Source organism: Lissotriton vulgaris, chromosome 9 (genome assembly GCF_964263255.1).
Source record: "Lissotriton vulgaris chromosome 9, aLisVul1.2, whole genome shotgun sequence".
Lineage (NCBI taxonomy): Eukaryota > Metazoa > Chordata > Amphibia > Caudata > Salamandridae > Lissotriton > Lissotriton vulgaris.
In genome coordinates, this window is record NC_141697.1 from 906,943,137 (window position 1) to 906,958,234 (window position 15,098).

General features: G+C 51.1%; 1 protein-coding gene across 1 annotated transcript in view; it reads left to right on the forward strand.

Moving 5' to 3' along the window:
* Positions 1-15,098, forward strand: part of CAPNS1 (calpain small subunit 1) — a 188,878-nt gene that overhangs the window by 8,806 nt on the left and 164,974 nt on the right. The gene's annotated exons all lie outside the window — the stretch shown is intronic.

The window sequence follows — 15,098 nt, forward strand, 5'->3', positions numbered from 1 at the left end:
GCGCTTTTCGCAGTACCATGCGCAATTGATAAGTAGAAACGCATGAGCCATTCAAATGTCGAAAAACCTGGAGGTCCACCACCCCACCCGATATTTCCTTACAGCAGTGAGCCCAACGTAGAGGGCATGTTTCCGGTGGGGATACCGCGTCCAACCAAACCCCTTTACCCACACTTCTCTGGTCTGTTTTTGAATGAGAGAGCCAAACGTGGACTCCCCTGATCGACAGCTGAACATCCCCCCCACAGAAGGCCAGGAGAGGACTTGGTGCCCAGCAATTCAGACACACGAAAAGCGCCAAAAAACATCCACACCATCAAAGTGGCAAACAAATAAGCTTCCACTCTATCAGAACATACAACCGGAAGCACGGAAATCACCTGAAACAGCTTTTGCCACGACAAAGGGGATCGCAAAGTACGCACAGAACCACTCTCTCTAGACCGCCCTTCCAACATCCTCCTACCCAACTCCCCAGCCGACGGAGAGTATCCCCACAAAAGCTTACCCACAAAGGAAATACCTGCTAGTTTGCCAGAAATAGTAATTCTAGATAAATTCCTGTCCATCATACACAAAATAAACTGAACCACATCTTCAGACCGTTGCCAATCCAGCTCCCTCCAACACGCACCCGACTCCAAAAACTCCGTCCAGGCCAACTCATACGCCGTTCTCGTGGAAGGAGCCAAAGAACCTAAAACAAATTGAAGGACCCGGTGTTGCCTACCGTCCACAGGTGGTCCGGCATGGGAGTCGGCTCCTCGTCTGCCTCCAAAGCAAGCCCACGGAATCTCTCCCACTGTGAACGAGACAAAGCATCCGCAATGTTATTGTACACGCCAGGAACATGCAGGGCCCGAAAACAGATATCATATTTCAGACATCCCAACACAAACACTCTAAGGAGCTTCAAAATCTGGGGATCCCTGGCCGACTGTTTGTTAATTACTTGCACCACAGCCATATTGTCGATGCGGAAAAGAACCTTTTTGTGGGCCAGAGCCGTACCCCACAAAGTAACGGCCACAACGACATGGAAGAGTTCCAGAAAGGCAATACTTCTGCCACCATTCTTCCATTGTGCCGGCCACTGTTGGGCACACCACCTTCCCTGCCAGTAAAGACCAAAACCTTCACTGCCTGCAGCATCAGAGAATATCTGTACATCCCAACACCAATCCACCTCCCGACATAAAGGCACACCGTTGAAGGAATGTAAAAAGAAGACCCACATGCGTAAGTCCTCCTTGACCCCCGCAAACAGCCTCACCCGATGATGTGGAAGGGAATGACCAGACAAAGCTCTGCCCAACCTCCTACAGAAACCCAAACCAACAGTGGACGTGCCACTATCCACTTTATCACTTGTACTGACTTTATCCACGTTTATACCCACACCTTGGTCTCTGACAACACGACCTTTGTATAGTTTACCATCTTTCTCACTAGATATTAAGTCCACACCAACACCAATAGAAACCATATTTGGCCGCACAGAATGAACCACAGTCTCACCTGGGCGTAATAGAGGCGGCTGACTGGCTTCAGTCCTCCACTCTGTCTGTGCACCGTCGTCCGCCCTCCGAGGAGCCCTCACCGAGGGGCCGAGCACTCGTGGCCTTGACGATTCCGCACAACTCCGTACCACCTGTGCCTGTAACATACTGTGAGAAACATTAGCATGTCCCCCCCCAAGACACCACTTCCCGAACTTCGCCCTCTTCAGGGCTGTCCTCATCATAGTCTAAAATCAACGATTCATCTAACTGAGAAGGGGCATTTACAACCAACGAAGTCTGTCCTGACTCCACCGTTTTAGACCGACCATGGGCCTTACCAGCCCTCACGCTTGACCTTGGCGGGGAGGACGACTGAACCCTTCTATACGCTCCTCCGCCAGTACCACTGACAACTTGTTGATTCCCTGTAAAAGATAAAACATCATTACGACCACCACGTGGCACAAGAGAGGTCGTGCGTGACCCGCTCCCATGTAAAACGCTGGGTTCCACCGTCAAGGCTGGGAAGGTCGCGCTAGACCTGCAGGCACCGCCCATGTCGAAATCCCTCGTTGGGGCCATCGAGGTCGTACTGAACCTGCGTGGGATGGCCGCGGCGGGATCCCTCGATGGTATGGGACGTGCCGCGCCAGGCTCCACCCGCACTTCTCCTCGGCGTAGTTGGGCTGCTTGCCGCCCTGCCAAGTCTGCTGCTTCAGGTCGAACTCCCACCTGTAATGAAAAAGGCCGGACTGGTGTGCCGGGTCCCTTATTAAACCAACTCTAGGAGCAGAAGACAAACCGCCAACTCTAACTCCACAACCCCTACCAGCTGCCTCCAAAATCCCAGAACCACCTGCTCCTTTCCTTTTTAAAGCATCACATAGCCGAGGAGACGGTGGGCAGACCTCCTCATCCGAACTAACATCCAACATAGCTTGAATAATCTGCGACGCCGGCCCCTGAGCAGAAAAATCCTGAACCCTCTCATCCCCAAGAGAGCCCCGAGATGCAGCCCCCGAATCCACTCTCATACCAGGAAACTGAAAATCCCCGGACAACCTATAATAAGAACCCCCCTCAACAGGGCCCTGCTGAACAAAACCATCACCACTCCCATCCCCCCCCAGGGGAAAACTTCCAACAACCTCCGACGGGCGAAAACTCCCCGCAGGGATACCAGTACCATACAATTCCCCCCCCCCCAAGGAAAGGCCCCTCAGTCTGCCCAGCTCCCTCCACCAAACCCATCTGGGCCCATTCCCCCTCCCCTAACGAACCGCTACAGACAGACACAGCCTCCCCTCTGTTAGACACCGAGGGGGAAAACAATAAAGGACTACTCTGATCCCTCACCGACGACCGCACAAGCACACCAGAACTCTCAGACATGACCACACCAGGTCCTGACACCAAAGGCCGAGCGATGGAACCACTCACAGAACCACCGTCAACCGCTACAGGAACCTGAACCACGTGCTGACGAATAACGCTCTGAGGAGCGACCACCTCTTGCACCTCCTGAACCTGACCACTCCGTAACGGCTGTTGCGCCACAGTTACCACATTCAAAATGGCCTCCGCCCCCCCCTTCCCCAGTGACGTCAGAGCCCGCCACCGCGGAGGCCAAAGCCGAACGACGCGTGCAGCCACGCTGCCTGGAAGCACGACTGCCTCGCAAAACAGGAGCAGAGGCCGCCCTGTCACGAAAACCAACATTAGAAACCTCCCCCGTCACAGAAGGAAAATCACCTTCCCCAACCACTTCGACCAAAGAGGTATCCAAAGAAACAGACGGATCTGAAGACCCAGAATCACTCCCCCGACGGGACCTCGCACCCGCCCGCCGAGTCCTGGAGCGACCCCTTTCACTTACCCCATCCTGCCTCCGGCGTTTCGGGGAGAAACACGCTGCTACCACAGCCGACACCCTCGCCGAAGCATCCCGCTGGGGGCGCGGAGGCTCGGTCTGACCCCGATCACCAATAACCAGGTCCAAACGACCCGCCTCGCTAAGAAGGCGGATAGCTTCCAAAACTCGATAATCTTCACCAGCCATAGTAAGCGAAAATAGAATAGCTAAAGAGGAAAGGTAAGAAATACCAAAACTCTGACAAAAATAGCTAAGATCAAAACCGGCCACCAGGTCACCTAAGCCCAAAATGGTGCCCGTAAAGCGGAGCCCCGCCCATTTATAGGCCGCGCACAATCCAACTAAAAACCAGCCCAAAAAGAGCCCAAATGGAATCTGCTAGAAGGAGAGCCCCCACCCAGATCTCCCAAACCGCCCGGGGGAGGAGACCTCCCAGGGGTCGGCTGCCCTCCCCCAAGCCCCCCTTATGGGTAAATGTCTGATACAGTAAACCAGGTGCTAGAACCCTTAAGTATCGGTGGCCCCCTCCGATGCAAATCAAGCTCAACTTGTTTGCTGGGGGGTGGGGAGAGACGGAGGTGGGGGAAGGACTGACTATTCTTGTCGTGATATGTGTATACTGTCAAGTTGTCAAAATGCTGGGTGCGCGTGCATTAACAGCGTTCCATAATGCTCGTTTCCATGTCTGTGTGTGCATTGTCGGTGTCGCATAAAGTGTGTGTCTGTTTTGTATCGCATTGTGGTTATTGATCTAGATATAGCGCTCTCTATTACTCTTAAGAGGCCTAAGGCGCGTTTTGCATTGTTGAGAGCCTCCTCCAGATTTCTCGTGAATATAGCGCCTCGTAGCTCCGGAAGATAACCTGAACGCTCCGACTTAAGTAAATTCTTGAGCGCCCGGGGTGCATCGTTGAAGGGCGCTAGACAGGGCTTTAACTGGGCCGGGTCCTGTCAGTGCTCAGCACCAGCAGTTCCAAAAAGCAGGTCCTGAGACGGGTCCCTATGAACTCTCCATTTTTGCTTTCACCCTGGGGTGAAAGGAAAATCTTAATTATTATTTTTTTGCCAACTATACGACATCCTGAAGAAAAAATGGATCAAACCTCTCTGCAACAATTTGAACATTAGACATTGCAGAGAGGCTGAGCTTATATTGAGGACAGACACCACACAATTGGTTTTTGGTGTAAGCAGATTTCTATTTAATGTGAATACCATAAGAGTTAACAAGCATTTACAATGCAATGGTTTTGCCTTTGTTAAAGTTAGAGCTATTGGCATTGCTCTTGACATTATTTTGATTTATGTTTTTTTTAACATAAATAAATGGCATTGTCATTTACAATGCCACTAGCTTTATCTCTCGCAAATGACACACACACAGCCACACAGAGCCCCCCCACACACACAGCCACACAGAGCCCCCCCACACACACAGCCACACAGAGCCCACCACACACACAGCCACACAGAGCCCACCACACACACAGCCACACAGAGCCCACCACACACACAGCCACACAGAGCCCCCCCACACACACACACAGCCCCCCCCCCCCACACACACACAGCCACACAGAGCCCCCCACACACACAGCCACACAAAGCCCCCCACACACACAGTCACACAAAGCCCCCCACACACCCACACACACCCACACAGCACAAGCAGGCAACAGGGGCACACGGAGGCACAAGCAGGCAACAGGGGCACACGGAAGCACAAGCAGGCAACAGGGGCACAAAAACGGAGGCACACGCAGGCAACAGGGGCACGAAAACGGAGGCACACGCAGGCAACAGGGGCAAACGGAGGCACAAGCAGGCAACAGGGGCAAACGGAGGCACAAGCAGGCAACAGGGGCACACGGAGGCACAAGCAGGCAACAGGGGCACACGGAGGCACAAGCAGGCAACAGGGGCACACGGAGGCACAAGCAGGCAACAGGGGCACACGGAGGCACAAGCAGGCAACAGGGGCACACGGAGGCACAAGCAGGCGACAGGGGCACACGGAGGCACAAGCAGGCGACAGGGGCACGAAAACTGAGCCACAAGCAGGCGACAGGGGCACGAAAACTGAGGCGCAAGCAGGCGACAGGGGCACGAAAACTGAGGCACAAGCAGGCAACAGGGGCACACGGAGGCACAAGCAGGCAACAGGGGCACACGGAGGCACAAGCAGGCAAAAGGGTCACAAGCAGGAATTGTAATTTAGACGGGGCTGAAGTGGAGAACGGTCAGTAGGGAAGTAGTGCGGCTGGTGCAGTGGTACCAGGCCGAAAGGTGAGAGGGGCTATCTGCACCCCAGTTTGGACAGTTTCCACTACCTAACAGGGATTGGTGGGAGGGGGGCGCACTTCTTGCTTGCTTTAGGGCTGTTACTTCGGGGACGCAGTGCACGCTCTTGCCTGCTGCCACCGGGACACGACAACAGGCAGGGAGAGGACAGGCTGGGGGAGGGCAGGGAGGGGACAGGCTGGGAGAGGGCAGGGAGGGGACAGGCTGGGAGAGGGCAGGTTGGGAGAGGGCAGGCTGGAGTGGACAAGCTGGGAGAGGACAGGCTGGGAAAGGTCATGGAGGGGACAGGCTGGGAGAGGGCAGGCTGGGAGAGGGCAGGCTGGGAGAGGGCAGGCTGGGAGAGGGCAGGCTGGGAGAGGGCAGGCTGGGAGAGGGCAGGCTGGGAGAGGGCAGGCTGGGAGAGGGCAGGCTGGGAGAGGGCAGGCTGGGAGAGGGCAGGCTGGGAGAGGGCAGGCTGGGAGAGGGCAGGCTGGGAGAGGGCAGGCTGGGAGTGGGCAGGCTGGGAGTGGGCAGGCTGGGAGTGGGCAGGCTGGGAGTGGGCAGGCTGGGAAGCAGAGGGGGTCTTACCTGAGAAGTCTGCCAGCGCGGAGCTCTCCGGGGCGCAGAGCAGCAGCAGGGCCCAGCAGAGCAGGGCGGAGGGCGGGAAATAATGGTGTGGAACCTTTGTTTCCAGCAGGCATCCTGCACAGAATTCCCAGTTTCATGGGGTTTAAGGCAGACATTTACCACCTGCCCTGAGCTGGCTGAGAGGGCTCAAGTGCGAGGCCGGGGTGGAGGAAGAGTCTGGGTGGGGGGAGGAACGAAAGGGAAGATGCCAGCATTACACGCTCTTCGTGCTGTGACTGAGGGTCGAGCAGGGTCAGGGAAATGGAGCCCTCTCCATAAGCGATTACAGTGGCAGGTTTTTGGTCCGCTGTTCCTGCATCTGGAAAATACTATTGTGGGACAACGCCAAGGTGTGATTGAGACTGGAGGAATTCCATACAGGAATTCTGCTGCACTTTAATAATAATCCTTAGGCCTAGGTCATCGCTGGTCAGTTTGTCTCTCTGCATCAGTAGCTGTAGTTGGAGTGAAGTCATCGCCTCGGTAGGATGGAAGCAGACATTCTGGTTTAGGGAAAGTACCAGGTTATGAGAGGCATTTCAGTATTTACCCCCTCCTATTCCAGTGGTGTAACAATAGACTCTGCATCCCCAATGGAGTGGGGCCCCTAAGCTGGGGGCGGGGGCGCTTCCGGTACTGCCCATGGGTGGTGGGCCCCTGGCTTGAGAGCTCCTGATTGGGTCCGGAGCAGGGTGGCCCCCTCCCTGTACTTTGCAAAGGGGGGGCTCCATGTACCTTGCAGAGGTACCCCCTCACATTTTGTTGAGCCACAGCCCCCATCCCGAGGAGGGATTGACTGCAAAGTTAATATCTACAACTAACATGTCACACACACACGTGCCCTCGGCAGCATGGCCAATGGGTGTCGAGAGTCCCTGGTGATCGCTTCTCACCAGGGTCTCAGTAGCGCCCATGCCGCTTGTGAAGAGGCCTCTGTGCGCAGCACCGCCCCCCCCCCCCCCCCCCCCCCCCGTGCTGCACCAGGCTTGATTCCACAGAGGGACAGTGGATAGAAGGCAAGGTCGGTGCACAACCTAGAGGGGGCAAGGGAAGAGGATACCTCACTAGTGCTCCTGTGCTTCAAGGAGCGCATGCGCATTCACAGAATGTGCCCGTCTGTCGTCATCAGCTGCACAGTCCATGCAACATGGACAAATGTCAGAACAGATGTCAACTGTACCTAGGACATGAAGGAGAAGAAGAAAGATCCTTCCCCAATATTCCTGGGAACCTGGCAATATATGTATTGATAACTGATGATTGCTTTTAAGTTATTCATATCAGAACTCTATGAAGTAATCACAATCAATACCAAATATCGCAATGTCGTATTATGGCACAGCATGAAATGAAGTAACTACATTAGCAGAATTCTTCATGCTTATGACTCAAAATGTTTATCAGCTTCCTTGTAAATCAAATTGCAAGCCGCATGAGGTGACAAGCAGTTTACTTAAGTATGTCCATAGTACATCAGAGTAAATCTTGAATGCATAAATGCGACAAAATATCCAGGATGTGTAGTCAATAGTGGTGAAAGGTAATATGTTCTGTCTCGCTCACGTCCTGGGATAGTGTGTAAATGTACCTGCCTGTCTACTGTCTCAGCACATCTCCCCGGGCCCTTCCCTAGCTGCGACGGTGTCCTACGCACCATTTATTCATCTGTGCAGTTTTCCATGCAGAGTTGCTTTCGGTGCTTAATGAACACGATGCTGTGCGTGGAGACACATGCACTAACCCCATACATAGTTTTGGAAGGAGTGGGGGAGAAGGATACAATCCAGCACACAGCGGGCCGCGGCTACACTCGGAGACCCCCAACACTGGTCCTTGCAGCTGAACCCACCACAAGACTCCGCTGAGCCGAGCCTCGAGTGACGCCATCTGTCCTCCAGAGGCAGAGCGCTCAATGGTCGAGACAGCTTCATCCCCCGGAGCGGCGGATCTTTCAAAGATCCACAGACACGTGCCCAGCTGAAGACACTTCATCTGTTACCACAATCCCCCAGGCGTCCAGAGGCGAAGAAGGGTCCGTCACGACCTGCCCCAGCCCTCCTCTCTTCGAGAAAGGCCGCAGAGTAGCACGCGGCGGATGGAGTGGGAATACCAATGGTGCTAACATGAGACTCCCTACAGCACTTACAGCTTAGCATCTTCTGCTGATGTCGGCCAAATAGACACAATTCACTCTACTCCAACAGGACCCGTTGGACAAACCTCCCAGCACCCACCTCGCAACCATCGCAGCGCGGCTCCAGCGATGACGCGGCGGCTCGAGAACCACTCCTAGCGCGGCGGCACTGAGGGGGCTCGACCGCCTCAGCCAATGGGAGGGCAGCTCCTTCGTTCTTGCTCTCCGCGGCCCCGGCGAGGTCCTCAAGTTATTCTGGGCCCCGGGCAGCGGCGGCAATTAGGGAGGCAGCGTTTGCACCGTAGTAGGAGGTGGCAGAGCGCTCGGGGTGCCACTAGTGCCTTACCATATTCGGGGGCGTTCCCGAGAATCGGCTTTCGGCTGACGTAGCGTGACGTAGCCAAAAATTCTCGGGAACGCCCCCGAATCTGGTCCGAGATTGACGGACAGAGCCTTCTCCCAATGGCTAGCCTCCATTTATGGAGCTAGCCAATGAGAGAGTGGGGACGGTCCAGTCCCCACACACAGATATCATTAAGTTTTTCCTAGCGCATGCGTACTTCGTACGCATTGGCTAGGCAAAACCTAATAATAAAAAATGATCTGAAATTGTAATAGTATAGTATGCACCTGTTTAGTAAATACCTTATCTTGCACTTGCACTTTAAAAATTGTGACAACCCAGTGATGAAGTTTTCTCTTTTTAGTACCTGGTGGAGATGTCAAATAACTTGGATGTTAATTGTAAGGATGGCGACCGGAGAATTTTAAAAGGTTTTACTTTGCCTACTTTTAACTTTTGTAAAAAAACTTTTGATTGTATTTATGTAGCTACTTAGCTTTCTTAAATTGTGTATTTAAAAAGGATCATGTAGTTGTCTAAATCCCTCATCATGTGCAAAACTCAACTGTTCGACAAAATGTATAATGGAAATGTTTTTTAACATGTGCTTTTATGGTCTAAAAGACCGAAATAAAGTTTTGATTGAGGAAAATCTTAACTCTGCTGCAGTACCACCCTTCACTACCTTTCAATGTAACTTCAAAGAGACCGTTAGTTATTTCACAGTCTCACAATTTCATCGCTGAAGCATTTCCAATATTTTATTATAAAGTTGTTGCTTATTTATCTTATGCAACTAACAACCATAGGCAAAGCCAATAGTCCTGTTTTTCTGTAGGTGTAATGTTATTTGTGTGATATACCTGGATGTAATGACGAGCAGCAAAATACCAGTCGGGCGGCACAATATGCTGAGCACAGATTTTAAGCTTCCATGTTTTAAGCCACGCCTTACTTATTTTTTTAATTTATTTATTTTGAAAGTTTTATATAGCGCGAACAAGATCTTTGCAGATATCAGAGCGCTTTACAAGACACAGGGGTGATAGAGTAATACAATGTAATAGTTGAGGTAGTTAGATAGTTACATAGGTAGGTCAAAAAAACATGAGGTAGGTCACAGGTGAGGTAGTGTCGGTACAAGGTGCATAGTCAAACAGTTGTGCCAATACTATAAAGTACAAAAATAAGGAGCATATACTTGCTTAAGCGTGTTTAAAATTTTTGGAGATAGCATAAAGGAGGGCATAGTTGAGGTGAGTGAGTGCAGGATGTGTAGTTACATAGGTGCATCAGTAGTACAAGAGTAGGGATCGTTGAGGTGATGTAGGTACAGTGTGCAAAGTCAGACAGGTGCGTCAACAATATACAAAGAGGGAACACAAACAATCAAGTAAGTCGATAATACAAGTAATACATAAAGACCAAGGTGGTCAGGCAGGTCTTACAGAGCAGATTCATGAGAGATACAGAATAATAGATCATGTGTGTAGCCATGAGGAACGCTTTTACTTCTTTCTTAAAAAGTTTCTTGGAGGAGATGAGCCTGGTTTCAGGTGGGAGTGAATTCCAGATCCTGGGTGCCATTCCTGAAAAGGAGCGTTTATAGGTTTTTTCCTTCCGAAATCTTCGAGGCTTCAGTAGAAGATTGTTTGTGCTTCTAGTAGTTCTAGAGCCACCCGAAATTGTCAGCTTTTGAGTGAGGTAGGCGGGTGAGTTCATGTGTACAGCCTTGTGTGTCATGCAGGCGATTTTCAGATGAATTCTGGCTTCAAAAGGCAACCAGTTCAGGGATTTAAAGTCAGGGGAAATATGCGAGTGTTTTTTTGAACTAGTGATGAGTCTCGCTGCAGCGTTAAGGGACGCTCTTAGGGGTGCCGTTGTAGTTGGGGGGAGCCCGCAGAGGGCGGTGCTACCATATTCTATGTGCGGGATGACTATAGATTGTACTGCAGTTTGGAAGTCTTTGGCTGGAAGGAAGGGTTTAAGTTTTCTCAAGGTATTGATTTGGCCTTGCTGATGTGCTGCTGCATGTTGAGATTGGCGTCAAGTGTTATGCCTAGAGATTTTCCGACGGTAGGTTGTACATTTAGAGCCTTTAAGTGTTTAAGCCATGTTTGGGCCTTAGAGATTTTGGCGGGAGGTGAGATCAGGAGGAACTCAGTCTTCAGCGCATTGAGTTTGAGGTGATTCTCGGCAAGCCAGGATTGGGTGTTTCTGATCGTGGTGTTCAGAAGCATGATGTCCTTGGGAGATTGTATTTTGAGATAAAGTTGGGTGTCGTCGGCATACATGTGAAAGTGAACATTGGATGTCTGTAGCAAAGTAGTGAGGGGTTCCATAACTAGGTTGAACAGTGTTGGGGAGAGGGAGGATCCTTGAGGGAAGCCTAGCGATACAGGTACCGGAGGGGACAATAGGTTGTTACTTTTGAATCTTTGTGACCGGTTGTGTAGAAAGGAGGTGAACCACTTGAGAACAGTCCCAGAAATGCCCATTCTTGTGTTTAACAGTTCGAGTAAGTTCTCATGTTTAACTGTATCGAATGCTGAGGAGAGATCCAGAAGGATGAGGAGGCAGGTATCGTTTTGGTCTAGGATTTGGAGGGCGTCGTCCACTATGTGAGTCATGGCAGTTTCGGTACTGTGCCCTGCTCGGAAGCCTGACTGATGGGCGTTGAGGAGATCAAACTTGTCTATATGTTTAGTCAGTTGTAGCTGTACGCATTTCTCCAACAATTTAGCGAAGGGTGGGAATATTTGTAATAGGGCGGTAATTGTTTAGATCAGTGGGGTCTGCTGTTGGTTTTTTTAGTAGCGGTGTGACTTGCCCGACTTTGAGGGCGTTGGGGATGGATCCTTGTTGAAGAGAGCTATTGATAATCTTAGTCCAGAGTGGGAGGAGCAAAGGGGTAAAGTCTTTTACAGCGTTAGCAGGAAGGGGGTCAGTGAGGTGATTGGATGGTTTCAGGGTGCTGAGCAATCTGCCAATTTCTTCTTCGGAGTAGGTGCCAAAGAATTACCATGTAGCATTGTTCTTTGGTTCAGGCATAGCTGTGTGTTGGGGGTTGGAGTAAAGGATTGCGTCATTGAGGAGATCGCTTCTTATGTTGTCAGTTTTTTGGATAAAGAAAGCAGAGAAGTCTTCACAGGAAGGTGTAACGCCCATGGTGCTGAGTGTTTGGGGTTGTTCTTTGGATTGTGTTCTGATTAAGTCAAATAATTTTCTTGGGCGTTTTTTTGCTTGGGCCAGCTGGAGGCTGAAGAAATCTTTTTGAGCATTTTATTTTCCTGAAGTAGGTGTTTCTCTGTTTCTTCAGACTTTTTAGGTGCACTGCAGAAGGGGCTGACCTCCAAGTGCGCTCTGCCAATCGCATGGCCCGTCTATCCTAATTGAGGCTCCCGTCATACCATGGGTTGGAAATCTTGGACGAAACTCTTTTCAGTTGCATGGGTGCAGCCTCATTGATTATTGTGGACATAGCATTGAGATAGTGGTCAGTCAATAGTTGAACGTCCGTAGCGCCGGGAGGAGGGAGTAGTCGATTGCGGCTGTTAGACGGTAAGGAGTTTGGGTTGAGTTTCTTCAAGTCTCTTTTCCAAACTTTGGGCTTAGAGGGTTGAACAGGGTTAAATGTAAGTTTTTCATTGATGAGGAAGGAGACAATATGATGATCTGACCAGTCACAAGGTTGGATTGACTCAAGTTGAATAGCGTCCTCTTTGGAGATGATAAGGTCGAGGATAGAACCTCTCTCATGGGTCGGGCTATTGCATATTTGCGTGAGATCAAGTGCGTTGAGGAAGCTTTTGAGGCTGTTTACCACTGTGTCACTGATGTCATTCCAGTGGAGATTGTAGTCGCCAAGGAAAATTTGGGTGTTCTGCCGTCCCGAGTTGGCTGATATTGTATCCATGAGTTGTTGGGAGAAGGAGATCTTGTCCCCAGGTGGGTGGTATATAATGTGTAGTGAGCATACCGGTTTGCTTTCGCTGATGACATCAAGGCAGATGTATTCACAGGAAGTAAGAGAGGGGGCGGACGCTTTAGAGACTGAGAGGTTGCGTCTGTAGATACAGGCAATTCCACCGCCTGTCTTTTTGGCCCTGTCAAGTCTAATGATACAGTAGTTGGGGGGTGGGGGGGGGACTAGGATATCCAAGATAGGTGTAGAGGAATCAGACAACCATGTTTCAGTTAGAATGGCTAGATCCAGTTCCATAGACATGATGAGGTCGGCGACCTCCGCGGAATGTCTTTGGGCCGATCTGCAGTTGAGAAGTATGCATTTAAGGCTAGGGGTGCAAAGGGTGGAGGAGGGTTCTATAGTGAGGGGTACATTAGTGAGGTTGTTGGGGACGGCGCCTCTGTTGTTATCCTTTTGGTGCCTGGGGGTGTTAGAGATAATCGTTGGGATGGACATGTGGTTGGTGGCTAGGCGATTTTGGGGAGCCGGGACGTAAGAGTGGAGAAGGGTGTGTACGTCATGGTCTGAGATCGTATTGGTAGGGCGTCTGGGGCGATTGGTGGTATTGCGATAGGGGGTAGAGGTCCAGTGTGGGGAGAGTTGTGTGATAAGGCGAGTAGGAGGTGATGAGGAAGTGTTGTTAGGTGTAGTGGGAATATAACGCTTGATGGTAATGTGATTGCGATTGTTATTGCGATTGGTGGTATTGCGAGGGGGGATAGAGGTCCTGTGTGTGGAGTGTTGTGTGGTAGGGCGAGCAGGAGGTGAGGGGGAGGTGTTATTAGGTGTAAGGGTGGTGGTGGGATGAGGGTGTCTGGGGTATGTGATGAGCAACTCTTTGATGGAGTGTAGTTCTTCTTTCATTTGGAGGAGGGTGGACATAATCATGTCCAGCGTGGTGATGGGCGTGGGGTTTGGGGGGGGGGTACTGGCGGTGAACAGGCTAATAGGTTGCTGGAGACGGGGGGATCGGGGTGGAGAGGTGGAGCTGGTGAGGGGGTTGGATGTGTTAGCGAGAGGATAGGTGTTAGGGTTGGTGTTGGCGTTATTGGGAAGGGCATCAGTGCTAGGGGGGGGAAGGGTAAATGGGGGCGAGGTGGAGGCTGGCTGTTGTGGGGGAGGAGGTGTGATAGTGGGGTGTGAGCGACGGGGGTGAGAGGTTGAAGGAGGGGTGAAGGCTAGGCGTGATGGGAGTGCTAAGTGTGGGGGGGGATGTGGGAAGATGAGCGGAGGTATGAGGGTTGGTAGGGGGAATGGGGGAGCGGGTGGTGTATGAGGAGGCGAGATCTATGTCTGTGATTGAGGGTGGGGGAGAGGTAGCTGCAACAGGTGGGTAATTGACTGCGGTGCTGGGTGTGAAGGTGAGGTGAGTGTGGTTCTGGTGCTGAACTGGGTTAGGAGAGTTAAGGGTGGGTGCTGTGACGTCAGGGGAGGTAGGACAGGAGGTGATATGCGTGTAAGTCCGAGGGTTGGAAAGGTGCTCTTTGAGAGTGGGGAACAGGTTGTCAAGTAGTTCCAGGTTCCTGTATGTCGCTTGAATTAGGACAATCCCGTTATTGTATATAGTGATGGTGGTTCTGCCTGGGAAGAGTTGGGATGGTGTGATGGAGAGAGTTAGGCCATGAGCGGTTTTCTTGGTGGTGGAGACGGTGAGTAGGGTTAGGAACGCTTTTCTCCATAGAGCTCTGCGTGAGGTGTGGAAGATGATATCAATGTTCAGGGCTCCATTGCCCGGTGAGAAGTAGGTGTCGGCAAAGGGGGTTTCAGGGTGCGACCTCATGAAGTTGTGTTTAAAGCGTTTAGCGGCTTTTTTGGTGAGAGAGGAAGGGTAGTTGATTCTATATGTGTGCTTGCCGATGAGATCCATGTTAGGATGGCTGTAGCGGTGGGTGTGGGAGGAAGAACGATCATAAGACACATATGCAAAGAACAGCTGCCAACCGTTGGTTACAAAGCACAGGAGTGACACTAGTGAGTGGCCAAAAGTAGGCAAAAAGAATATAAGAGGTAGCAATCGGTGCAGTCCTGGAACAAACAGTGCGTAGGTGCAGCTTACCAAATGTACAATAAATGAGAGGTAGCAATCAGTTAAGTGGCGCCAAATTGACACATCAGAATGTAAGAGGTAGCATTGGTGTAATCCAGGAATAGTAAGTGAATGGGTGCAGCTTACAAGACTAAACGAAATAAATGAGGTAGCGATCCGTGAATAATAGGGATAAAAGTGAGGTGGGTGCAGCTTACAACATATACAGTATACAAATAGGAATAAAATACTAATGAATTACTGGAACCAATATAGGTGCAAACAAATGACTGCAATAAACAAATATGACACTAGTGAGCAACCGGTAGCAATCAGTGCACTGTCG